Source organism: Passer domesticus, chromosome 10, assembly GCF_036417665.1.
Source record: "Passer domesticus isolate bPasDom1 chromosome 10, bPasDom1.hap1, whole genome shotgun sequence".
Lineage (NCBI taxonomy): Eukaryota > Metazoa > Chordata > Aves > Passeriformes > Passeridae > Passer > Passer domesticus.
In genome coordinates this window covers 41,260,214-41,287,407 of record NC_087483.1, presented here as the reverse complement: position 1 = coordinate 41,287,407, position 27,194 = coordinate 41,260,214, and the positions used below count along the sequence as shown (strand labels likewise).

Below are 27,194 nucleotides of genomic sequence, written 5' to 3'. Positions count from 1 at the left end.
AAGTAGGAGAGCCTCACTAATCTTACAGATTTCATGGTGTTCTGGGGAAGGGCAGTTTTGGGGATGCTGTGCTGTATTCTGCACCAGGTACTTGTCTCTGTATTTCATATTTTAGTCTAACTCATGTATTATATTTAAGTATTACATGTAATAAGTGTATAGAATTTTAAAAAAAGTGTTTTCTCCATGTTGTTTTCTCCAAGAGATGTTTCATTTTTTTACTACAGGCAAAATCCCAGTGCTACCAAAATTTAATATATAAACATAATAGTGAAGTCTAACTCACATATTATATGTAAGTATAATATCTACATAAGTATATAGAATAAAAAAATGTGTTTTCTCTGTGTATATAGACAACAGATACTTCATTTTTTACTGCAGGCAAAATCCCAGTGCTACCGAAATTTAAGATATAAATTTAATGTTTAAATCTAACTCACATATTATATGTAAGTATTATAAGTACTTAAGTATATAAAACAAAAAAAGTGTTTTTTCCATGTAAATAGACAACAGATGCTTTATTTTTTACTACAGGCAAAATCCCAGTGCTACCAAAATTTAATATATAAATATAATACTTAAGTCTAACTCATATATAAGATGTAAGTATTATATCTACGTAAGTATTATATCTACATAAGTATACAGAATTTTTTTAAAGTGTTTCTCCAGGTAAATAGACAACAGATACTTTATTTTTTTACTACAGGCAAAACCCCAGCACTACCAAAATTTCTGAGAACCAAAATATTTCTGGAAGAAATAAATCCCCCAGCCTTCAACAAGACACAAACTCCATTAGAAAGAAATCCCATTTATCTTCCAAATATGAATATTTCCATTTTCTTCCCTTCTGCATTACCTCTAAATGCTTTTTCACTCTCTGTTTGAAGCTGAGCAGAGTAAGGAGCACAGAAGAAGCTGGGAGAGTGGGGGTGAAGAAGGGAGAAGGATCCAGGAGAGCTCAGAGCCCTTCCAGGACCTGAAGGGGCTCCAGGAGAGCTGCAGAGGGACTGGGGACAAGGATGGAGGGACAGGAGCCAGGGAATGGCTCCCACTGGGAGAGGGGAGATTTGGGAAGGAATTCCTGGACGGAGTTCACTTCCAAGAGTCCTCCTTGCTCTGAGAAATGCAGAGATGGGAAGAATCCCTCATTCATGGAAATTGAACGGGGAAAAGCTCGCTCAGTGCCACGCTAAGAAAATGATCATCCCTGGCAAAGTAGGTCACAGGAGTGAGTAGTTTACTAAATATAAACTTTCTTTGTAGTCAGGCAACCACCGTCAGAGTAATGAGATTTACTCATATTTCACCCAAGTGCTCTTGCACTCAGACTCATTAAAACAACCACCGAGTGACCACTCACACGTCCCTCACCTCTCCGGTGACGCAGCAGCAAACTCAACAATCTCAAAATAAAAAAGGATTTGGGCTTTGTATGATTTCTAGGTATAAAAAAACCCCTTTGCATCTCCAGTGCTGTTCACCCAAACATCTCCCGTATCCAAAAATACCCTCCCAAGAGTGATTCTCTTCCCAAGTCACGGGGAGGTGACAGAGCCTCACTCCACTCCCACAAAACCCCGGTGGCACAGAGACTTGTGGTGACCTCCTCAAATCCCTGCTATGCTGGTGACACACTTGGAAGGGAAACACAAAGCTCCTGTCAGCAACCCTGTGAAGAGCCAGGCTTCTCCCAAAAATGTGAAACCCAGAAAAATGAATGGAAGGCTGAGAACACTCCCCGTTGTTTATTTTTTTTGTGTGTGTTTTGAGGAGGAAAAGAGAATAACATTTTCGCAGCCATGCTAGTATCAGTGTGTTTATAACAGGATGTTCTTCCTCTGCTGTTTGGATGGTTCCAAAAATATTCCCCTCTGGTTTGTGGCAGTGGCTGTCACCCTGACAGCGTCTGCTGCCTCCAGGGCAGGCTGTGTCTGTAACAAATCTGCACAGGCAACTGATGCCACTCTCCCATTTTGCTAAACTTAGAGCTAGAAACTGAAGGGGATGAATTAAACAACTGTGGCTGCAAAGCTTTCATTTCTGGATGGTTGTTTCCTAGCAGTGCTTGTGTTTAAAACCTGCAAAGATGGTGTAAGTTGGGCTAAAAGTTTTATTTTTGGTGGGTTTTGAGACAACTGCACACTGACATTTATTATTATAAAATAATTAATGCTCCTGTGCTTTCAAACACTGGGTACCAGGAATGATGACATGGAATGAAAACCTGAAAAGAGGACACTTCACTGCAGATAAAACACTGACATCTCTTCAGAGACTTCCTTTTAAACAGGAAACAAGTGGCAGTGTTGAGCCTCTGTTGTTTGAAGAAATATTCTTCTCCTCCAAAATGAAATTAGAAACATTCAGAAGCCCAAAGTGTTGTAAATTTATGAATGTATCAATCTGTGGTTACGCAGCCAAAAGAAAAAAAAATGCATCTCTTCAGATACATCTCTTGGTTTATTTTCTGGCTTCTTCCAAGGACAGAAAAGGCAATCAAATGCAACAGAAAAATTGTGTTAATTGGCTGATCTTATGACAATTTCCATTCAACAGTATTTTCCTGTTCTTTTCACTGAATTATAATTATTCAGCATGAAATGCAGAGTTTTATACCACGTTTCAAGCAGTTTCTGCCTGGTTTTGGGCACTGCCATGGCTGGGGCTGCCCTGGGGCTGCACTGCTCCCTCCTCTCCTGGATATTTTAATTTATTTAACAGCTACCAACGTTTAAACAATACATTTTGATGTCATTGGAAGGGTTTCCATGAAATCACAAATATATTTGTTTATTTTTAAGGAAAGAAACCTGAAAGTAAATCTAGAAAAGTATTTATCTGAAATCTGAGAGTAATAATTAGCATGTTTCAAGGCCCTTTCTCCATTTTAATTTCAATATTCAGCTAAGAACTGTGTCTGATTTCCCAGAGCAAGAAATGTTTTTTGGTCTGTATTTTAACACCTGCAGTTTTACAAAGGATTTCTCTTTTGATGGAACTCCTGGAAACAAATTAATTCATAAGTGCCTCCAAATCCCCCAAGATTTAACAGAGGAATACTTCTTTATATATCAGGGCATGTTCAGCATCAAACTGAAATCTAGGAAAAGACTTAATGTAAAATTAAAATGTTTTTAATCCATGTATCCCACTTTTCCAGGCCTACATTCACACAGACCTATTACTCCACCTGCTTCCCCTTTATCCTCATTTCCTAAGGAACACCCTCGGAATATTTAAGTTTAAAGTATGGGTCAGATTTAATATTTTTTCCTTCTCCATTAACATCAGATTTATAGCACTGCCATAATTACAATGCTTTTAAAACAAGCCCGTACACAAATATCAAATTCTGATTGATTGGAATCAGGAACAAGGAATATAATCTTCCAAAAGTTCATTCCTTCCTTTGGCCAAACTTAGATCAGCTGCTCTTTAGCTGATGATTTAGGAGCATCCACAAATGACATCAGGAGCACTTTAGTTACACCAATCTAATTTAATAAAAAATACCTTGAGAGATGATTGTGTTACTAACAGAAAGGAATTTATCTCCCTTTTCAGCTGCCTGTGCAGCTCATACAGATCAGCCCCTGCAAATCACTCCTGGAAACTTCACAACACTCCTTAAATGTAATCATGGACTTTTTCTTAATAGCAATTTTATTTGAAGCCATGCCCGTATTCCTTCCTTGTGAAATAAAGATAAAATCCTATTTCCTCACAGCTCACTGTGCTGCCTGCTGGAAAAGCAGAGGGTTTAGGCACATTAAAGAAAAAGCCTTAATAGGTTTCTGCCCCTCTTTATTTTTTATTAAAATAAGGAAAAACATGATTCTGGGTGGACTTCATAGTTGTTTTTTTTTTTTTTTTCTCAGCAATCTGTGCTTTCCAAAGCTCAGGAAGCCACAAGGATTCCCACTGGCACAAATCCCTGTTTAAGGCACATTCAGTCAAAGCTCTGCCTTTCCTCTGCCATTCCTTCTGATATTCCTGCCCTTATCACTTTTGTCTCCATCATTACTCTTCCCATCTTATCTTGACTAAAAAGAAAACCTTCCAGGGGAACTGCCTGCTCCTCTGGGGGCTCAGGGAGGCACCACTATCACTGAGACATCTCCACAACAGCCACATGGACAATTAAACCAGATTCCTTCCTGCCTGCCCGAAATGAGGGCTGGAATTTTTTGGGGAGGGGAGAGAAAATGACCTGGTTAATTTTTCCAGCCATTTCCCTGGAGAGCCACAATTGTCACATCCCTGTTTGTGTCACCAGGAGGAACCACCAGGGCTGTGCTGGCTTCACTCCCTCAGGATCCCCATGGAGCAGGGGATTTGTCTGATTTTTGCCTCTTCCCAGCCTAACTGTGGAAAAGCTGCTTGGAAAAGTGCTGGGTTATGGAATTCATGGATAACACAGGCTGCTCTCCAAGAAAAGGAAATTTGGAGTGTCTGTGTTGCCATAAAACCTCTTGGGACAGCAAAGAGAGTTTGAGCCCAAAGATAAAATTGTGGTTTAAATTTAAAAGTTTGTCCGAAGTTCTTCATGTTTTAAAATCTTTTAGCTTCTCATGGTTATCTGGGACAGGTAGAAGACTGGAAATATACATGTGGGAAAAAGAAAAATGCAAAGGTCCAAGTAAAACAAACAACTCCCCCCAAAACCTGAACCTACTGGAGGAGATTTTGTAGAATCCACCTAAATCATCCCTCCCAACAAAAACACACAAAAATCTCTTTTATCTGCTCCATTTCTTCAGCCCACAGAGACACCACCACAAAAAGAGGAGGTGTGGAGAGGGAATAAATGGGCAAGAGGAAGTGGGCAGAACTCTGTCCAACAGTTTGGCTGCTGGAGAAAAAGGCAAATTATCCTTTTCAGGGAGGGGTTGCCAGTTTAACTCCACATTTAAAGCACCAAAGCAATTCTGATCCGCAAGAATTTCATGCCACTAGGGATAATACTAAAAGTTTTCAAGGAAAGGCATCAAAAGCTTAGCCAAGGAGTATCCACATCAAAATAATGATATTGTTCAAAACTTTCAGCTATCTGACCCATTTAAAAGTATAAATTTGGGTGGTTTCTTTGCCACCCATAAATAAACACCCTCTTTTTGCTCCTACAGAATGAATCTAATCTCAAATTACTTAATTCCACTGCTGGAATTGTCATCCAGGTCCTTCTCATGGCAAATAAAGCAACAGCATTTACAGGCATTAAAAACAAACTAAAAAAGCAGAACACTCCTATAAAAGTTTAATTTTTCCCATCTTCCTCTCTTCATCTCAACCCACTTCAGCTTAGTTTTTGCTCTTATGCTTTCCAACTGATCTGAAACTAAATCCTGAACTACCCCAATCTCTCTGTTCCTCCAAAGTCCCTCTGAAATCAGTGAAGGAAATTCTTTACTACAAAAAAGATTTCTTCACTATAAATAGAATTCCTTACCACGGGGAATTAAACAGCAGAATTCTTTACTCTGGAAAATCAATCCTTCCCTGGGAGGGTGGGCAGGCCCTGGCACAGGGTGCCCAGAGGAGCTGGGGCTGCCCCTGGATCCCTGGCAGTGCCCAGGGCCAGGCTGGACAGGGCTGGGAGCAGCCTGGGAGGTGTCCATGGGATGGGGTGGGATTTAAGATCCCTCCCAGGAGCCTGTGTGTGGGAATATTTAAATTTGGGAAAGCTGTAAAAGGTAGGCTTTAGAGATAGAACTGTGATTAGAGTTAAGTAGTAGACCTAAGATTTGTTAACAGAAAAGTTATATAAGTAGTAGAAAATGAATACAAATAGAAAACTGGTCTGTGTATCAACGTTTGTTTAGAATAACTCTAAGTTACAGAAAAGTACATTTAGCAAAATATAAAGAAGTTCTAAGCTTAATAATGGAGGTTTGTGTATTGTATTTTAAGGTTTACAAATCTTTTAAGGTTTACAAATTCATCACATCTTTTATATTCCTCATTCTCCCACAATTCAATCGTTTTGAAATTTTGAATTAAGACCTTAAAACCTGTGAGACTTTCTCGAACAATAACTTGTAATTGCTATCAAACATAACTTATGCCCTTTAAACTCACTAAACTTCCACAACATTAAAATTGCTGTGTTGTAATATAACAATACTCAATACAAGCAAAAACAGAACTACAAGTGAAACAGAACTACTGTCAATATGCTTTTGCTTTGTGTGATTGGTGAAAAAACTTTTAAAGCAAAGTTGTAACATTAAGTTCTTTGTTTGCTGCTGGCATCTTCCCATTGCCATAACCATGGGATGAGACTGATACTGAAAAATAAACCAGCTTGAGGTGTGTTCCTCAGCAGTCCTGTCCTGTCTGTGACTTTACAAGTCCCCCAGGCTGCTCCCTGGAGCTCCGTGGCATCACCACAGCAATCCCAGGGATGCTGAGCTCCACAGCCATGCCTCAAAAATGCAATGCATTCTTTTGTATACCCAGATGAGATTCTTTTACACTGAGTGGTTAAGCTGAAGGAAAGAAACAGGAAAACATGAAAAAGCAAACAAAAGAAACATTAAAAAAGAAGGGCCTTTGTCCCAAGACAGTTTTTCCCTTGCTTTCCTTGGAAGAATCATCCCAAAGCCATGAGTGCTGCTGAATGCTCTTCCATGACATTTAGTCTTAATCTTCTCTTTCTCCATTTCACTCTTTATTTCCAGCTCTCCAGCCTGAGCATTTCCCTGTTATCTCCCCTTGTTTACAACGTCAGACCCACGGAGGCTGTCAAACCTTGTCCTGCAATTTCCCTCTCTTCCTCTTTCCATGCCATTATTCCTTAAGAGACCAGACAAAGCACATTCAGGTGTCTTTGATAAATAAGGCAAAGCAGCATTTCAGCCCTGAAGTAGGAATCCTAAATCATGTGGCTGGAATCCCTTGGAGTGAGTGTCCAGGCAGACATGGCCATAAGTCATAAACCAGTTACATCCCTTCCAGGGCATTGCACCAAGCTCCTAAAATGGGATATTTGTGTGTCCAGCACTCACCCTGTGATCTATGAGCCACTGCTACTGAAAATGTAAAAAAAACAGGTATTTTCTGAAATCTCTGATTTTGGTAACCTGTGAACAGCAAATAATGAAAGCAGGAATACCCACTAAATAATCAGATATGAAAATATACATTGGATATCAGCAGGACAAAAATCTTGTATCAAAATCCTCTTCACAGAAAGTCTAAAATGTTTTTTTGCTGTGCAAAGTTAATACAGAATGAAATGGTTTCATAGGAAATCAACCTAGATAAATGTTTATGTGTTTGCAGATAATCCTGCCATCCAAAACCAGTGTGATGGCAAGAAATCCAATGGTTAGATGAAGAAAAAAATAATTAGCACAGAGTAAATGCAACTTTGTGATCGATCAGAAACCGATCCCAGATTTGTGCATTTTCACATTCACCCCTGCTCCTCACCCCTCCCCTGCACTCACACCACCACGAGCTGAGCCTTACACCTGATTTCTTGCTGTACTAATTATAATCTGAATTAACTTTTGCTAATACACTGAGGCCAAAAGGCAGGGCAGAGGTGGGGCCCTGTAAATCCTGGAGTGGTCCCAGGCCAGAGCGACCCCCTGTGCTGACCTAGGGCAGGATTCCTGCCCCACAACCTCGTGACTCCTTTATTCCATAGGAAATCTGCATTTCCTATGGGTTGGGATCACAGAATGCACCAGCTGGAAAGGAGCTCTGCAGGGCTCCAGCCCAACCTCTTGCTGCAGGCCCACCTTGATCAGGATGTTCAGGCCATTATCAATCCAGCCTCATGTTCCTACAAAGACAGATTTTACAACTTCTCCAGAGTTTTTATTTTCCTTGTAGCTAACTGGAATCTCCTTTTTCCCAAGCTGTGTCCCATGCCTCTCCCTGAGCTTTCCAGGACACGTCTGCCTCTGCCTTTTCCACACCCTCCAGGAAGAAAAGCACTTTTGTGATTGCCCCTCCCTGGATGACAACCAGCTCTGGCCTCTGAGTATCACCAAACCCACACCTCTCCTTCACATTCACCTTTCTGATAGAAAACGGGCCCCATTTGCCATGGAAATGAAACACAAACATGCAGAAAGACTGTCCACGAGGTGAACAAGGGAAGTTTAATAAATCTCCTTAAATCCAATCAACAGCTCCATTTAGACATTTCAACTGCTCCTTCCCCTACTCACAGCAACTCCACCTTAGCATGCAAACAATTTTCTGCCAAACTGCCAGCTCAGCAGGGGAAGATTTAAATCTGGATTTTCTTGTCCCATAACTTTTCATTTCTTGGTTGTCAAGGCCTGAGATATTCTGAATTCTGCCTACTGTAGGAGCAAGAGATACTGCCAACAAATCTTAATACCTCAGCAAGATTTTCCTTCTTTCTTTTGAAACATAAGGAAATATTTTTCAAAGCAAGTTGAGTCCTTTTAGGCAGCTGAGGTCACAGTGTCAGTTTGTTGTTGAGTCACTGCTTTCTGCTAGGAAAAGGCACAGATTCCATGGATTTCTTAGGAATTCTATCACAGTATAAATAATGCTGTAATTTAATCATCATAATCTTTGGGTTTAATGTGGTTAGAAGGTAAATTTGCTTCCTGGGTTAACTTTGTGCTACCTGGACAATTCCCCTTCTCTGCAACACTCATTTATTTTTAAAAGCTTTGATGAGATGGATAATTCTTGGGGTATTTTCTACAGTTTAACAAGTTTCTAATGTAAGATTCTATCACAAAGACTCACTGAATTACTCCACAAGAATGGCACTGTTCCTGGCTGAATGGGAATTCCCCGTGGAAAACAAGGGAGTCTAAAATAGCTCCAAGATGGAAATCTCTCCTCTGTCTCCCTGGCTCCTTCCACATCCCCAGCACACACTGAACCACTCCAGGCTCCCTGAATAACCCACTCCAGGCTCTCTGAATCCTCCCCCAGGCTCCTTTCCCATCAGGGATTTCCTCAGGGTCTCAAGGACTTGCCCAGAGTGGCTGTGGATTCCCCATCCCTGGAAGAGTCCAAGGCCAGGCTGGACAGGGCTTGGAGCAGCTGGGATAGTGGAAGGTGCCAGACACAAAGCCCAACAACATGAGACAGATTTTTATCTTAAAAATTCTAAGTCTTATTAATTCATTTTTATGACTTTTCTCCCCCTCACCTCCCTTTTCAAGCTTTGCTCTGCAGCCCCAAATCCATCTCTTCCCTCTGACCGGAGTTTGGGCCCCAAATTAAATCACATTAATCTTCCCCTCTGTATTGCCTCCATTGATGTGAGTTCTCCTCATCCTCCCTTATTTTCTTATTTATGTCAGTAAGAATCTTATAAACTGAAACTACAACTCCCTCATTTTAGCCTGGTAATAATTCCTCACATGAGGAACCTCCTGACCTCCTGCACTTCCAGCTGTCCTGTCCAAACTCATTGGATCTTCTGGCTTTCATCTTCTCTCACTGACCCAGCTGTGCCACAGGTGGAAAAGCTGAAATGTGCTCCATCCCTTTATTTCCTTCCATGGAATTGTGGGCAAGCTTGGATCAAACAGGCACTGGGCTCTCCCTAAAACTGAGCAAATAGAACACAGTTTTCAATCTAAATTTTACAATTGTGTAAGTGTAAAGGGTAAAAAATATTCAACTCCAGTAAAATATTTGTGTGGCAAAACCATTCCTGTGCAAAGCTTCACTCAAAGCATGATTCGAGATGGAGTCACAATCTTTAACCTCTGTGTATTTGAACCACTAAATTTTAAATTCCGGACTGTGTCCTCAGTTAAACTCCAATAGTCTTTAAGTGAGACAAAAAAATTCCCAAAACACAGCAGAGGAAAGTCAACATGAAGTTTAGATCCCACAGGGACTATTTAAAACTTAATATTTCCAAGATCCCTCTTTTTGGGGTTTTCTTTGCTGAAGAAGTCACGAACTGCTGCTGCATTTGGGAAAAGAAACTCCCTTTCCATGAGCATTTAAAATCAACATGAGTAGTAAACACTAAGGTAAGGTCTGGGAAACACATAAATTAGAGTTCACAAAGTCTAAAGATGACAAAGAAATTATTTGCTACAACTTTTAGGGCAATTGTGGGGACTGATAATTGCATTATTTACTATTTTGAGTGATGATACACCTTAGAGATGTTTAAAATATGTGAACATGTAGATTGTAAATTTGTGCTTGCAAATAAGAAAGCAAATAAATGGAAATAAAGACAATAGATATTTATTGCTATTATCTGGTATATCAAAAAATAGGTAAAAAATAACTGAGGTGTTGAAAAAATTGCGAAGTGTGTTCAATACCAAGGCTTTGGGCACAAAGTGAGAGCGGAACACCGAATAAATGAGGAAAAAAGTTACAAAGAGGCAACAAAAAAAAATATCTAGCAGGGATATTGAGTTGAGAGTAGAAACCCAAATGAGTTACAAGTCTAGACAAAGTAACTATTTAGAATATTTACAAAAGGTCCAAAGACTAAAGAGAGATTCTCTGTAGGCATCAGGCATCTTAAAAATGGGCTTTTAATAGGAGAAACTGTAGCAAAGTGACCAAAGCAGTTCCATAAAAAGCTGCAAGAACACGCGTGGCAGGAAACGCCAGGAGAAAGGCAAACATTCCCTAAACCCAGAGCACGGAGCAGTCACTCATATCACTCATTAGTTGCTAAAAAGCTGCTGAAAACTCAGAATTGTTCTTCAGAAGAACTAAGGAAGCTCCAAACCATGATCTCCAGGGAGAAACCCCCATGGAAAACAACCACACATGAAGGAGCGGGAGTTTCTTTATGGAGAACGTCAAGCGCAACTTCCGCTGCCCTCCCACCGCCATTCCAGAGAGTTCCATCCTTGGAGTCACACTCCATGGAAATTCCAGCAGCAGACACCCAAAACGATGCAGCAGAGCCCCAGGAATGGCTCATGGGACAGGAGGAATTTGATGTTGTGGAGATCCTTCCACTGGGACCCTCTGGTGACACAAACGCATCCGGGCGGCCGCGATCCCACCGGAGCTACGGATTCCGTGGTTGGGATCACATGGAGACATCAGGGGAGCAGGGCAGGGCTTTCAGAGGAGTTAATAAATTACAGCTCCAAGGAGGCTGAGCTCCACAACAGCTCATCCAACCCTGCACACAGGGAAAACCCATCTGGGAATGGCACCTCCAGCAAGGACACTGGGGAATCTCACTCACCAACCGTTCCCAGTGTCCACCACCACAGTTCAGCCTTTTCCTGCACAAAACTATCTGAGAATTCCTGAACCAGCCAGCTCAAGTGTTTGCAGTATAGAAAAATATGAAGATTTTAATAAAAAAAAAAGGATTAATAATAGTAATATTCAGCAAATATTCCTAATTTGTTGGTGAGTTTATGAAGGATCTATCAGGAATCTCACGTAGCATCATTTACTTGTGGAGGGAAAAATAAAGGGAGAGAGAAGGTCAATCTATAGCCAGTGCAGATGGACTTGATTTAAATTGTACTTCATTTAAATGCAACCTCTCACCTGCAAACATCAGAATATACTCATTTACATCAGCACATTTTAAGCACATTTTACCCAACAGCAAAGATAATGTAATATAGGGAATTACTTTGTGTCTAAAGATTATTAAATTACAGAATTCAAAAATTAATCTAAAAATGCTTTAGCTGACCAAGAATTCTTGACTTCAGCCAATGAAAAATTTAATAAAATTAACTTAGATTTCTTCTAAGTAAATAATTGAAATTTGGCAATCTATTTGTGATTGGCAAAACCTTATTTCCATTCTGCAGGAATTCTTTTCAAAAGCTACTGAGAAACGGTGTCAGTTTTCAGAGGCTGCCCTGGACATCCTCTGCTCTGCACCACCACACCTTCAATTCCATGAACACAACACTCAGTTTAAATTCCAAATACAAATGTTTGGAATACAAAAGTTGGCAGTGAAAGGCTTGGGTTTGTTTGTTTGCTTTGTGAGCTGAGATCATTTTTTAAAGTATGGACAAAGCCAGCAGAAGATATTTAGATACCCAATACCTTTTCATAGAATTCCAGAATTATTTGGGTTGGAAAAGAGCTTTCAGATCATCCAGTCCAACCACTGCCACCACTGCCACATGTCCCCAAGAGCCACATCCACATGGGTTTTAAATCTAGGGATGGGGCTGGACAACCCCTTCCATGAAGGAATTTTCCTCCATATCCAACCTAAACTTCCCCTGGACCAACTCAAGGCCATTCCCTCTTGTTCCTTGGAAGGAGATCCCCACATCCACCTTTTATGAGACTGCTACAGCATTCTCTAACATTGCCACTTTTCAAATGTCATCCTATGTGAGGAATTAAGGGCACATTGATTTTAGACACCAAACCCTGATTCAGATCTATAAAAATGGAAATGTTTATGCAGATGCATCATGTACCATTTATTTTGATATTAAACCATAATTAAAATCACTCAACTCTACGAACCAGAGCAACCTTCATCAAAATCTCGAAGTTTATATTTTATCTAGAAAAGGATGAAGCTAAAATTCACCCATCACAGCCATGGGTCAAAACTCAACCAGTGTCCAGAACTCCCTGCTCCCAAATTAACATGATTTTATAGGAGGCAATGGAAAGACATGAGTGGTTCTGCCTTGGAGATGGCTGGATGAAGCCCTAGGATATTAATCACGGATTTTTCTTCTATCACGGAGTGTTTTAATTACTTTTAACAGACAGTTGAGGAGCAGAACTGAGGTGATATCTGTAGGCTCAATCTCTCTTGGCCTGCTGAGTGCTGACTGGGCTGTCTGCCCTGAGCTGGGATGGATCCTCATCCTGTGAAGGTGTATCCCAACAGGCTGGATTAAATCATCAAGGACTCCTGCAAAATGCCCCATTTTAATTTGCCCAAGCTTGCTGGGGAGAAGCTGGAAGAAAAATTCAAGATAAGAAGGGCCAGTGACTGCACATCATTTTTTGCAGATTATTTTTGCTGCTGTTGACTTTGGGTTGCAGCAGCACCTTCCCAACAATGATCCTGGACTCCCTGCTGGACAATGAGGAGTTAAAAACCCAACACCCATCACTCAAATTGTGCTCCACAACTATGGACCACATCCCAGAAATGGATGGGATCTCTACATTTACCATGGGCAAAAATTACAATAAAAACAATCTCAATGCCACCGAGTTGTTTTTTGTTCCTCTCTCCCTTTAATTTTTGTTTTACTCCATCATGTTGGTTGAGAATTTAAATAATATAAAAAATCTGGTTTCATACTTGAGGTCCATCTCAGACACCTGCAGCAGGTATTGGCCCCACAGCTGCTCCCTCCATGAAGAGCTAATGGGATTTTTTTTAGGGAATGTTGACTTATACATCCATCCCTTAATTAGAGGAAAAAAAGCTTTCTAAATTCTGAGGGCTGTTCCAATTCTACTCAATCTAAACAGGATCCCATTTCAATTTCTCATACTAAATTCCCACATCCCTTTTAGAGCTGCCCAATTAAAGCTGCATGGAAAGATGAGTGGCCTCAAAATGGAAGGGAAAAAAACCCCATTTTTAATGATGCTTTATCATCAGTGATAAACAGAACTACAAAAATAACTGTTTGGGCTACACACTTAATTGTGTAACGTTTTCTACTACGTATTTTTACCTGCAATAGTTTGGTTTCTTAAATCAGAAAAAAAAAGGTTTTTTTCCTAATTCAACTTGCTGACTATAAACACATAGAAGTTCAGGATATTCTCGCTTTTTCCTTTTTTTAAAATCCACCACTATTCCCTAAAAATGTAATACACAACAAGAAAAAGCCATCTTAGCCAAAATCCTGAATGCTAAGTTAGAGAAGAAGTTCGGGGGCTGGAAAAATCTTGAATATGGCATTAAAATCCTTAAATGTGGCATTAAAATCCTTAAATATAACATTAAAATCCTTAAATATAACATTAAAATCCCTATATTTAGCACTAAAATTCTACAAGATGGCACTAAGGGAAGTTTAAATGAGCATTTCTCTCTGTCTGCCCTAACAGGGCTGTCTGGGCAGGTCAGTCACTTTTAAGGCTCAACCACGTTTTTCTTCACGTCGCTTCCCAGAGAATTCAGTGAAAGCTCTGTTCTGCGTTTAATCCCTGAGCTGCCACCAGCTGCCAGCCCAGCAGCACCCCCACGTCCCCACAAACCATATGGCCCCGAGCGAGGCCCTTTCTGCTCACATCTGCTGCTGCTGAGGCACCAAGGCCCCCGGGGCTCCCGGGCACACGCTGGGCACGGCTCTGTCACCACGGCCAGGGGCCACCTGGCATGGCCAGGGGCACACGGGCTCTGGCCATGCAGCGGGGGGTGCTGGGCACAGCAATATTCCTGCTGTGCTCCAAGGTATTCCCAGGGTAGGGGACACAGGGTTCTGCTCCAGGTTGGGGTCATGGGGATGCTCCCAAAAGGAGATTTTGATGTCGCTGCTGGAGGATGAAGTGGGTCTCTTGTAAGTTCACAGCTGAAGCAGGCTGAGCTCTCCTTGTCACTCCCTGTGTCTGGCAGGCCTGGCAAAGGTGTTGGGAAAATCCTCTCACCTGCACCTTGGGAATTGCAGGGCTGTGCTCCAGCTGAGAGAGGAGCAGGGCTGCACGTCAGGGAGGGACTGTCACTCTGCCCCCTCAGGTGACACCCCACTGCAGAGCTGCCCCAGCCCTGGGGCCAGCACAGGAACAACCTGGAGCTGCTGGGGAGTCCAGAGGAGCCAGGAGCTGCTGCAGGGCTGGGACCCTCTGGAGCCAGGCTGGGAGAGCTGGGAATGTTCCCCTGGAGAAGGGAAGGCTCCAGGCAGAGCTCAGAGCCCCTGGCAGGGCCTGAAGGGGCTCCAGAAGAGGACAAGGCATGGAGGGACAGGAGCCAGGGAATGGCTCCCAGTGCCAGAGGGCAGGGATGGATGGGACATGGGGAATTCCTGGCTAGCAGGGTGGGGAGGCCCTGGCACAGGTTCCTCCATGGGTGCCCCATGATCCCTGGAAGTGTCCAAGGCCAGGCTGGACAGGGCTTGGAACAACTTGGGATAGTGGAAGGTATCCAGGGGACTGTAATAAGATGATCTCTAAGATCCCTTTCAACCCAATCCATTCCACGATTCTACAATAATTCCATGACTTAGACACTTTTATTCCTTACAAAGTTATGCAGAGCTGGAAGACAAATCTGAACTGTTCATGTCAAAAAAAGGCACTGCACGTAGCGCTGAGCCTTGTCTTCCTTTCATCTAAAAAAAAAAATCCGCCCCAACAAACCCCAAACAAATCATGCTGGAACTTCTCTAATTACAAAATCAAACATGAAATTTCTCCTGTGACATTTTCAATACTTGCAATGATGAACTCCTGCGATACACACGGAGTATGACAGAAAATCATTCTGCAAGTTCACAAGTGATAAGCTCCCACCCTTTTTGGCACGTCTCAGCTCTGATAGCAGTCAATTTTTTTCCTCATTATAAATGGGAAAAGTAAAGATATCACGCAAAGGCCACTTAAAAGCAAAACAAAATAAAGGAATGCAAATTTATATTGGTGTTATACAACTGCCAAGAAAGCTCCGAGCCTGCTGATCTTCTGTTTATTGCTTGCATGTTCTGCTCTTTGCCTCAGCCGTGTGTCTGCAACACTGAAAACTTCAAAAAGTGTCTTTTAAAAGCTGACTTTGAATCCTTGCGAGCGTGAGTCAGACATAATTTACATGGCTGAAATTTCACCGAGCGACTTGGAAATTACACCACCACAAACCCTTGTCAGGCTCGCAGCCTCTGCGTGCGCTCAGCTCCTGTAATCCCGAGCCCTCTCCCAACAGGAATAAATTTCACATTCTATTCAGAGTGACGCAGGGCTGCCATCAGTCACTTTTGCAGGCACAGATGCGGGAGGGTGGGATCAGGAGGGGAGCACAGGGGAAGGAAGTGAGAGCGCTGGGAATCCGGCTGAGCCGCACGCGCCCCGGACCTTTCACCACGGACCATATGCTCCCCTGGCATCCCAACACGTCCTTAACAACCAGACAACCTTTTCCCACACTCGTTTTGTGTAGCCAGACTGCTCCAAACACACCTCCTTTTTTCAATTAGCCACGCAAACATGGCAGAGCTCTGGCAGACCCCCGGTGCCTGTTAATGACGCGCCGAGGGAAAGGGCTGCGAGCTCAAAAACAGCTCCCACTTCTGCCACATCCACTCCAACACGTGGGATGCAGCAATGCTGAGAGGTTCAGACTGGGAATTAGGGAAAATAACTCCTCTGAAAGGAAGTCCAGCCCTGGCACAGCTGCCCAGGGCACTGCTGGAGTCCCCATCCCTGGAGCCATGGGGATGTGGCACTTGGTGGCTTTGGCAGACTCCATGGTCTGAGAGGGCTTTTCCAACCTAAATGATGCTGAGTCTGTTCTTCTACCATGTTCCTCTTCTTCCCAATGCTGGGAAAGGATTTTCACAGTTATCTCTCCCAGTCATTCCTCTGAGACCACAACATTTGTTCCTCCTGCTCACTGGGACATCAGGAAACACCAAAAAGAAAGGAAAAGCTGTTTGCAAATAATAAAAAAATGAAGGGAAAGAACCTCCATGCTTCTCCAAAGGCTCCCCAGCTCCCAAAAAGTCCTGGAGATGTGTCAGGGATCCAGAGCCCTCCAGGTGAGGCACAGACACTGCAGATTCTGATGACAAATTTTGATATTTTTAAATTCTTTTTTAAGAAAAGCTGTTCTCACACTAAGATAAGAATGCATGATAGTTACCTGTCAAAGACGAAGCTCAAATAAGGGATATTTGTAAAGGATGAGCTGACTCTGAAGATCTGAAGAAGGGACAGAAAAATATAGGGTTTTTTTTTCCTTTTTAAAGCCCAGCTGTGTTTTATTATCTCCTGTAAGGTAACAGCACAGCTCTCAAACTTGGGCAGAATCTAGTTCTTCACCTGAGCACTGTTCACTCTTCTGACAAACTCAAAGTCCACTAAAAAATTACCAATTCTCTGTCCATTGGAAAAGTAAAGGGATATTTGGGCCACTTTTTTGGACAAACCTGGATTTTGAAACTGTTGACTCCCCATTTTCATCTTTTTAACTGAGTTATACATGCTTATGTACAACTTCCTTTTACTCAAAGACCAAAATTTAAAAGATGTTAAAATAAAAAAATCAGTCTAATTCAGTGTCCTGAGCACCAAACAAGTTTTTACTAAAACATTAATTTCTACAGATGCTAAATAACCTTATCTGAGACTAATTTTTTTCATATTCTGTTGATATCTGGTATTATTTAGACAGCATAATGACAACCATGAAAAACATTCTGCTTTGAAAGTATTTACCTTAGATTTAGATAATTAAAAAAGTCTCCTGAATTGTCCTTCCTTACTCTATTTGTAGCACAAAAATGCCAAAGAACAGCAGAAGTTTCCCTTCTTATTTTTTGCTGTTAATTCCTCTCATGAGTACAGTGATGTGCATAATGATGGTGCATAATTATTGCCTAAAATCTTAATTCCCCCTGACCTTTATCAGACCAATCCCTGTTTGTACTTTTAGCTCTGCCCAGGTAATTTAACACGTGAATTTAACATTCCATCCATGAATTGAAAATATGAACTACAAAGCAGCATGGGTATAATCCTGCTGCTCCTGAATCCATCTCAAAACTCCCACTAAATTCATCTACAAATTCCTATTTATTCCCCAGACGTGACAAATGGCAACAGGACACGCCTACCAGAAGGCTCTAAAATCTCTTTTATTTGACTATAATTCAGGGCAGAAGTAACATAATCTTATTTTCAGAGACCACAGCAGGAACAGATTTCTAATCCCAACTCTGCCACTGACTTGAGCAAGTTATTTAATCTCTCTCTCAGCTGCCACTTGACAAATAACATATTTTTTTCTTTGCCTCTTAAGTACAATGAGGATACAGCAATAGATACAGCCTTGAAATCATTAAAAAAAAAAAACCCCAAAACCCAAAGTACCACGAAAGATAAAAACCAAATCAGGTGCTCTGAAAGTATCATAAAAAAATTACAGCAAAGAATAGCAACCTAAGGATATTCAGAAGTGAAGCTTCCCTTCCTACTCACAGATTTTTTCCAAACAGTATAAAAATCGAGATGTTTGTCTTAATGTTCACGTTGCCTGAAGGAAAAAAAAGGAAAATCAAACCCAAAAAAACAACCTTACAATTTTTTTTCCTGCTGCTGCTTTGCCATTCAGGGAGGTTTGAGGCAGAAGCACCAATTCTGTTTGTATTCCTGGAACTCCAGGCTGCCCTGGCACACATTTGAAAGGTTATCTTTAAAACCAAAAGAGTTCAAAATTGATCTTTTCAAGCTAAAATGTACTCCTGCACGGATGGGGCTGATGTTGCACTGTTTAAAAAGAGGGAATGAGCAAGTGCTGGTGTTGAAATTCTGTTCACAGAGCTCTGCCCACTTGTGTCTCCTTCCCTCCTCCCATTTTTTACCTTCCCGTGGCCAAGGCAGCCCTGGCATCACCACAGAACTCAGCCAAGATTATTTTTGTCATGTAAAGTATCATTTACATAATGTCTAATTAAGCACGTGACTCCAGCAAAGAATCCACATTCCCCCTCTCCAATATTCCACAGAAAAGCTCTCCCCAGCACCTCCAGATCATTTAGGAAAACTTACAGTCGATTTATTCCGTGTGACACTGGTAAACAAATTAATGTGGGATTTAATTGCTTTGTCTCCTCAGCTCGGGCTTGCTTTTAGCAATATTTATCTGGAATTATTATCTACAAAGAAAATAGATTGTAATTGAGCCTATAAAACTGATGGTGGTTTGAAGTTGACAACTGTCACCATTATTAATCTGAATTTCACTTCAGGGGAGAAGAATGCTTGATCAAGTATTTCTGCAAGGAAGGCTGGTTTTCTGCTGTCTCATGTTTCCTGCAGTATTGTACTCACATGCAGGGTTTTTTTTTTTCTCCCAGAGTTATTTATTTATTTATTGCATTTGTATAAACCACTCTGTTTTTTCTCCCAAAGCAGAGCAGAAATCCATCTTTAAGCAACCTTTTTTTTTCCCCCTAGTAAAATATAAAATAATCAAATCTCTGCAATACCTGATCCATAGCCAGCACTGAGAAACAAACAAAACAACTGAAGTAAAAAAAATTTCCTTAATCACGATTATACAATTCCTACTGCCTCAGCAGTATTAGCAGAGACCATTAAAAAACCCTAAATACAAATATTAGTGTATAAAATAGCAATAACCCATCTGGCTTGCATTAGCTAAAGCAAAGTTTGGATGGTGGAGAGCTGAAAAATGATGACAACATGAGCTATGCATTCCTGAAAGACCTATACATTTCCCAAATTCCTATCTGATTACAACATATCTCACAGCTCCAGGAATTCCACACACAAAAACCCCTCTTCAGGTATAAAGCACCACTCTGACACTGCCTCTGTGAAGCAGCTTCAGCAGGATAAAAATAAATAAATTTGCATATTTAAAACTGAAGATACAAATAAGGAACGAATGTCCCAGACAGGAGAGAATTAGCTCTTAAATTCTGATTTTCACCTGAAGGCCTTTTCCCTCCCTATTTGGAGATTTACAGCAACAAAATGCATTGAAATCTAGAAGTGAAAGTTTATTTTCTTTAAGGAAAAGAACCCGTGCAGGCTGGAGGATGGGAAAGGAAGTAGGCAAAAAGAAAGATGTTTGGATATTTTCCAGTGTGAATATGAATGACTTCAGTAAACCTTGGTTATTTTGGACTAGAAATGTTTTCTCTTTTTAGGACATAATGACCATAGCCTGGAATTACTGTGGATTAGACACGTGGGCATGAGAAATTGCTTGGGAATTGCACTGGGGAGGAGGCCAGGCAGGGATGTGAGGATCCTGGCCATATAAAAGAGCCCAGCTCAGGCTTTCAGCCACTCACCTATGCTCAGGTAATGGCCCCATCGACATGCTGTAATTAAATATTTGATGAACACAGGCATCCACGCTCATTTTCCAGTTCCAAACCCAGGGAAGTGCTGCCTCTGAGGAGCAGTCACAGCAATAAATCCCCCGTGTTACCAAAGCAGCAAAAGCCTTTTCCTCTGGCCAAACACTGCATCCCCCTGCACTGTGCCTGCTTTGGGGAAGAAAAGGGGGACAGGGCAGGAAACCCCCTGCTCAGGTGTGGCTGGTGAGCCAAGGCTGCAGTTGGGAGGGATGGACAGACAGACATGGCCCAGATTCCCTGTCCCCAGCCTGGCAGAGTGGCTCCGGCGTGTCCCAGCCTGTCCCCCTGCAGCTTTGGGGCTTTTTGCAGCTCAGCCTGCTCCAGGCACACTGAAGGAATCCCAGGGACTGCTGGGAGCCAGCAGAGGTGAATTTCTGGCCATTTCCAGGCCAGAGCCACTTGAGCACCGAGATGAAGAGATCTGTCTCCTAAAGGCTCATGGCAGAGCTCCTCTCTTCCCATTTCCTTTGGAGACCTGGCTCTGCTCTCCATTAAAAAGCACAAAGTGACCGGCAGCTTTTTCATGTTCTTCTTCTCTCCCATCCCCAGCAATGATCCCACACCTAAGTGCTATTTCCCACTGAAGGACTGTGTCCTTAAAAATGCCAAAATGCTGAAGCCCTTTCTTAAAATATTCAAGTGCCTGGGCCAGGAAAGGCAATGAGAGGGAAAGATAAGGAAGGATGAAACACTCTTCTCCCTTTAAAGTTTATATGGGAAAACTGAAAATGCAAACTTCACTGTTCCTGAAGACATCATTGGGACAAAGTTCTCTCAGTTTATTTGTTCTGTCATCTTAATGCTGATGTGGAAAACCCCAAAATGAGCCCCTGTGCCCACCAGAGACATCACTGCAGAGCCAAGAGCTTCCTGCTCAGGGATTCTGCATCTCCACCTCAGCTGCACTGACTCAAGCCTGTATCCAGTGTGACTTTTCCAGCTTCCAAAGGGACTACAGCACTATACCAATCACCCCATTTTTAGTTCTTTAATTAATAGTACGGTGATGGTTTCAAATCAGACACACCAGGTATTAAAAAGCAGCCACCACACCTTGAGTTTCAGAAAAGGTTCTGGCACAAAGCTTCTCTGGGTTTACAAACTCAGCTTCCAGACACACCTGCAGTGTCTGTTTCCTTCCCAAATTGTTGGAGGGCTGTGAGAAATTCATATTTCCGTGTTACACAGCACTGAACACACAACTGGTGACAGAAAAGTCTTGGAAGGATCCAAACGGATCTTGCCAGGGATCCCTGATTTGTGACTGGAGGTGCTCACAGGGGAGGTTCTGCACCAACCTCCAAAAAACTCTGTCCTTTTTGCACCTGGGCTTTGCTGGCACTGGGAGGGAGGAGGTGGCTGCATCCCAGCCCTGTGACACCTGCACAGGCAGCACCCAAGGTGTAAAAAGTCATGGAACTGGGTTGGAAGTTGGGCTCTGGGTCAGAAGGGTCATTAAGGCCCATCCTGATCCACCCCCTGCCATGGGCAGGGACCCTTCCCACTGCCCCAGGCTGCTCCAGCCTTGGGCACTGCCAGGGATCCAGGGGCAGCCACAGCTTCTCTGGGCACCTGTGCCAGGGCCTGCCCACCCTCCCAGCCAGGAATTCCCAATTCCCAATGTCCCACCCATCCCTGCCCTCTGGCAGTGGGAGCCATTCCCTGGCTCCTGTCCCTCCATCCTTGTCCCCAGTCCCTCTGCAGCTCTCCTGGAGCCCCTTCAGGCCCTGACAGGGGCTCTGAGCTCTGCCTGGAGCCTTCCCTTCTCCAGGGCAGCATTCCCAGCTCTCCCAGCCTGGCTCCAGAGGGTTCCAGCCCTGCAGCAGCTCCTGGCTCCTCTGGACTCCCCAGCAGCTGCAGGTTGTTCCTGTGCTGGCCCCAGGGCTGGGGCAGCTCTGCAGTGGGGTGTCACCTGAGGGGGCAGAGTGACAGTCCCTCCCTGACGTGCAGCCCTGCTCCTCTCTCAGCTGGAGCACAGCCCTGCAATTCCCAAGGTGCAGGTGAGAGGATTTTCCCAACACCTTTGCCAGGCCTGCCAGACACAGGGAGTGACAAGGAGAGCTCAGCCTGCTTCAGCTGTGAACTTACAAGAGACCCACTTCATCCTCCAGCAGCAACATCAAAAACTTGTAACAGGTACAGAACTTCAGACACAAACAGCCCTGCAGAGCTCCTTAAAGGGAATAACACAAATCTGTATCCTGGGCAATAAATGCCACTGCAGGCTGGAGGATTTCCATCCTGCTTCTCTGTGGCTTTTAATTCCAGTTCTAAACTAAAGTCAGGTTTTTGTTCTCTTCTATACTTTCTTAGAACAGGCAACAACAACTTTTTTACCACTTACAATCCCCACACAACTATTTTGCTGTATCTGAACAGAGCTACCCTTGGCAGGAATGTTTTAATCTGTGGGTGGACACCCAGCCATCATTCTGCACACACATCCTGGTTTCAGAGAACTTTTCCCTTAGGTTTCTTTTGCAGTGAAAAGCTTTGAGTTTTAGAAGGAAGAAAAAAAAAATCCAAATTGAGACAAGCTACTTAAATGCCAGCAAAACTTCCTGTACTGGGGAGAAAAAGGCAGAGATGAATAATCTGTCTGTAAATAATCCACACATGAAATAGAAAACGTGATACTATCACTCATTCCTTGACTGGGAATTCTTTCCAGCTCCATCCCAGAAGTCCAGGAGATGTTTTGGGTGGCCTAAGGTCTGTTTTCCTGGACACACACTTCCACAGCACCTCCTTCCAGGTCCAGAGCAGCCTTTAATTAGCTGCTCATCAACTGCTAAACCCACGTGCATCACGTGAGCCTTCATTCTGCACTTGCTGCTGAACACAGCAGGCTCCAAAGGAGGGCACTTCACAAAAAGCACAAATTATTTATGAGTATGGATCCTGTGACTTTGGCAGAACACAACTGTACGGTGAAATATTCCTAAATGATACTCTGAAATGCTCCAGAGAGAATTCAGACACATCCACTGCCCCTTCTCCCCAGTGTCCACAACAGCTGTAAAAGAATCACCAGTTTTTAGCAGCACATTTCTGTTTTCTCTGGAGGAAGGGAGAAGTTGAGTATTATTTCTCCAAAACCCCCTTCACAGATGAACCCAAACTTAAATAGCAAAGTGGCACACTGCTGCCTGCCAAGGTTTAATGCAACATTTTACATCCAGTTCTGAACAACTTCTGAGAAACCCCCCAAACAGTGACATTTATCCCAAACTGATGGATTCATCCTCTCTGTATTTCACAGGTTATGAAGAGCCAGCAGACAGGATGGCAGGAGCAGGGAGCCTGCACACCAACCACTGTCACAGTGTGCTGCAGGAACAACTTCCAAGGACTGGGAGCTTCCTTGTGAGCCAGGGCTCCCTTTCCCAGCCAGAGCCAGCTCACATTGCTGCAGCAGCCACTGCACTGGAGTTCCTACACCCAGCTTAGCCCCAGGAAGCAATGAACTTCCAGCCAGAAGTGCAGCTTGCAGCAGTTTGGTTGGCAGCTGATGGATTTTGCTAATTCATGTAAATGGTGCTAACCTGATCCATGGCTCACAGCTGGATTCCCATTTGGAATAGGGCAGGAGTTTCACTCCCTCAGATGTCTCACCCAGAGCTGGTATCATCAATAGGTGAAGTAAAATCATGCACAACAAACAGGTGGTTTGGATTAATGACTTTTGCACAAATGGGGGTGTTGTGTGTGTAATTTGATATGTTAGAGTGCTACAATGGCCAGGATGTTCCAGCTTTTCTCTCTGCCCAGTATTCCCTGAACCTTCTAATGCTAAAACCTGGCACTGCTCAAAGGAACATTTTCACCACTTTGTACCATCTACAACAATCATCATAATGTGGCCAAGAACTAACAAGGGTAAAGACAAGTCCACAGCTTTGGGAGAAACATCAAAAAGATGCATTTTTTACTGAAAACACAGCTAGAAGCTGATCAAACCACTCAACACCACGAGAAATGTTTCTAGAAACTGAGGAGCCTCTTTTGCAGGGAAATGACAAGTGGCTACTCCTCCTCTTCCCATCTCTACTACGAGGAGTTGGAAAGGTTCCTCCTCGATTTCTAAATATAGGCCTGGTGATCAGAGTCTGCATGATGGGTCTGTGAGCAGGACAGGATGATTTCAGACTGCAACAGCACAACACAGGGCAAGTCCCAGCACTCCTCAGAGCCCTCCCTAAGGTCACCACCCATGGGGACACAGCCCAAGAACCTGAGTCACTGAGCCTGAAACACAACCAGAAGAGAAGCAGCCAGAGCTGCTGTAAACTTGATTATGATGTGGGAAAACAGGAGAAGGGACTTCCAGTTTATAAACCATAACATTCCACTTCTGAGGAAACAAGCTGGATGTCCAAAATATTCATAAACCAGTAGTAAATCTATGTTCCTGATCTTCAACGACTAAAATGGACTCCCAACAGAGCAAATAACAAATATCTACCTATCAGTGGGGTTTAGGAAGTTTGCATTCATTAAAACCCCCTAGAAACCAAACCCCCAAAATGCCCAACCCCCAAACTCGACGTACAGGTCTAGCAAGTATGACAGCATATTTCTGTGAACTCCCAGCTCCTGTAACCCTACCACGCCGTAACTCAATAGTGCCAGGGACTCTTGGTGGCCCAGGGGACACGGCCGGTGGCCCTTTCAGGCAGGATGACCCTGCAGCCACTTGTGTTTGTGCTCCTCACCAGCTCTGGGGAGCTTCTGCTGGCAAAGCCCAGTCCCAGTCCAGCATCCTGCTAAACTTTTGTTCGTGTCTCTGGGGTTCAGTGGAATTCCTGAGCAGAGTCGTTTCCTATCCCTTTGTAATCCCCCATAAACAGCTCAATCATTAACAGCATTAACAACCTGTGTACCACACAACAAACCCTTTATGGCCTCCTCTGCTCTGCCCTGCTGCTCGGGGCTTTTCACCTTTTCTGCTGCTCTCCCTGTCTTGGGGCACTCCAATTCTTCTTTCACTTGGGGGTGGGGAAGAACTGGAGTATTTTTCAGTTAGGAGATAAAAAGAACAACAAAAAAAGCACCTCAAAGAAAAGAAGCCCCAGTCCTTTTGTTGTGTTCAGACTGATATTTTGTAAATTTGGTCTGCTCTCCCATATTCACTCTGGCCTTAGAATCCAAAATGGTTAGAGATAAATGTTTCTTCACATCACACAGATGCTCCCAACCCCCTACCAAATATTAGATATCACTTACTTAAAAATAGAAACTAAGGTCTAAATTGGTAAATTATATCATTGATCCAGGCCCTTTTATCTGTGCTAGGAAAGCTGTAGAATGAATTTAGTGGAAGTCTCAGTGCATAAAAAGTGACTGTTCTGGACCCTTAGTAGAATGTGTCCAAGGGTCCAGAATAGCCACTTTTTATGCACCAATTTTGCATCAGTTTTTCATCTCACCATTTTAACTATGAACTTCTCAGTGGACAAGAAACCAGAATGTTATCCCATGCACTTCTGTTTCATTTCATGCTTTGTTATTAATTTATTTTTTAATGCAATGTCATTTTAGGTTTTTGAAGAAGAATTAGGGAACTGCACCTCATTATTGAAGGGTCTCAGGGTTTCTAACACCAGCATATTAAAAATAAACCTACTCACAGGTTACAGCCTTGCCTCCACACTGGGTTTGCTCCTTCTAGATCTCCACACAAAGCAGAAGTCTGACCCTAAACCACCTGGACCTGCCCCATCCCATCAGAAAAGCATCCATGTCCAGCAGCATCTTCAGATTCATTTCAAAAATTTAAACAATGACGTGTCCATGATTAACCCAGGGAAGCCCAGCCTCCCCAAAGGCAGCTTTCCCTCAAGATGCAATTGTTCAGCTCATCATTTCTCAGCCAACTGCTCAATAAGCTGCATATTGAATGTGAGATGTCTAATGAGCGTCTCCATGACTGCAGAAATGACAACTTCCCAAAACAGAAGGTCTGATTCCCAAACTGCTGCAGTCTGGAGAACGTTCACCTGCTGTCAGGCTGCTGGAACACTTCTCACTGCCCTGCCCAGACACAGGACAAGTGGAATTCTCCCAGCCAGGTCCTATGTAGGACTGTACAAACATTTCTCTAGGATTTTATGTCTCTGATTTCCCCTCCCTAGCACAGTCGGTATCAAGCACCAGGCAGGCCAATCCCCAAAAACAAGAAGCAATTTTCTGAGAGAATGACACTGCAGTGAAGGGCTGTGCTCCTGATCCCTGCCAGGCTCCCACAAGTCCCAACTGGCAGGGACACGACTGCTCCGAGAGCCTCCACGGCTCACCTGGCTCCACCTCCCACCCACACCCTGCTGCCTCCAGAGGCACTGCCAGCCCCAGGGATGGGAGCACAGCCCGTGGCTCCTGCTGGGAATGCTGCTGAGGGGGCTCACTGAGCTCACCCCCAAACACCCGGCACAAAGAACAGAGCTGACAGAGCATGGCACGGACCCCGGGGCCTAAGGACCCCAAAATAATCCCATTAATCAATCCCATTAATCCTTAGGACAGAGGCAGCTCCCAGCAAAACTTTCATGGATGTCCATGGAGAGCAAGATGGGGTGGAAACCCTTCCCTGTGGATGTCCATGGAGAGCAGGATGGGGTGGAAACCCTTCCCTCTGGATGTCCATGGACAGCAGGGTGGGGTGGAAACCTTTCCCTCTGAATGGATGTCCATGGACAACAGTGTGGGGTGGAAACCCTTCCCTGTGGATGTCCATGGAGAGCAGGATGGGGTGGAAACCCTTCCCTCTGGATGTCCATGGACAGCAGGGTGGGGTGGAAACCCTTCCCTCTGGATGTCCATGGACAGCAGGGTGGGGTGGAAACCCTTCCCTCTGGATGTCCATGGAGAGCAGGATGGGATGAAAACCCTTCCCTGTGGATGTCCATGGAGAGCAGGATGGGGTGGAAACCTTCCCTGCCCCAAAACCCAACCCATGTGTCAAATGTTAAATTACTCCAATTTATCTGCGTTGCTATCGTTTTTCCTTAATGATACTTTCCTTCTAAAAGAATTAACAATTCTATTAAGACATCTATCTCAACACACTGAAATTCCCTCTTTAACCTGCGTGCTCCAAACTCTCCCACACTGCAGCTCAAGGACTGCAGAGTAAAACGAGATCTAAAGCAAACCCAGCTCTGAACCAGGTTAAATATCTCCATCTCC

General features: G+C 43.3%; 1 protein-coding gene across 6 annotated transcripts in view; it reads right to left on the bottom strand.

The window, feature by feature from the left end:
- The window catches only part of MBD5 (methyl-CpG binding domain protein 5), a 121,218-nt gene that overhangs the window by 81,323 nt on the left and 12,701 nt on the right, over nt 1–27,194 (bottom strand). Inside the window, exon 2 of one of the 6 annotated variants that reach the window (XM_064435299.1) lies at nt 9,395–9,568. The exons of the other annotated variants lie outside the window; for them this stretch is intronic. The gene's annotated coding sequence lies outside the window, so the exon portion shown is untranslated. The remainder of the gene's footprint in view (nt 1–9,394; nt 9,569–27,194) is intronic. 6 annotated transcript variants of the gene reach the window in all.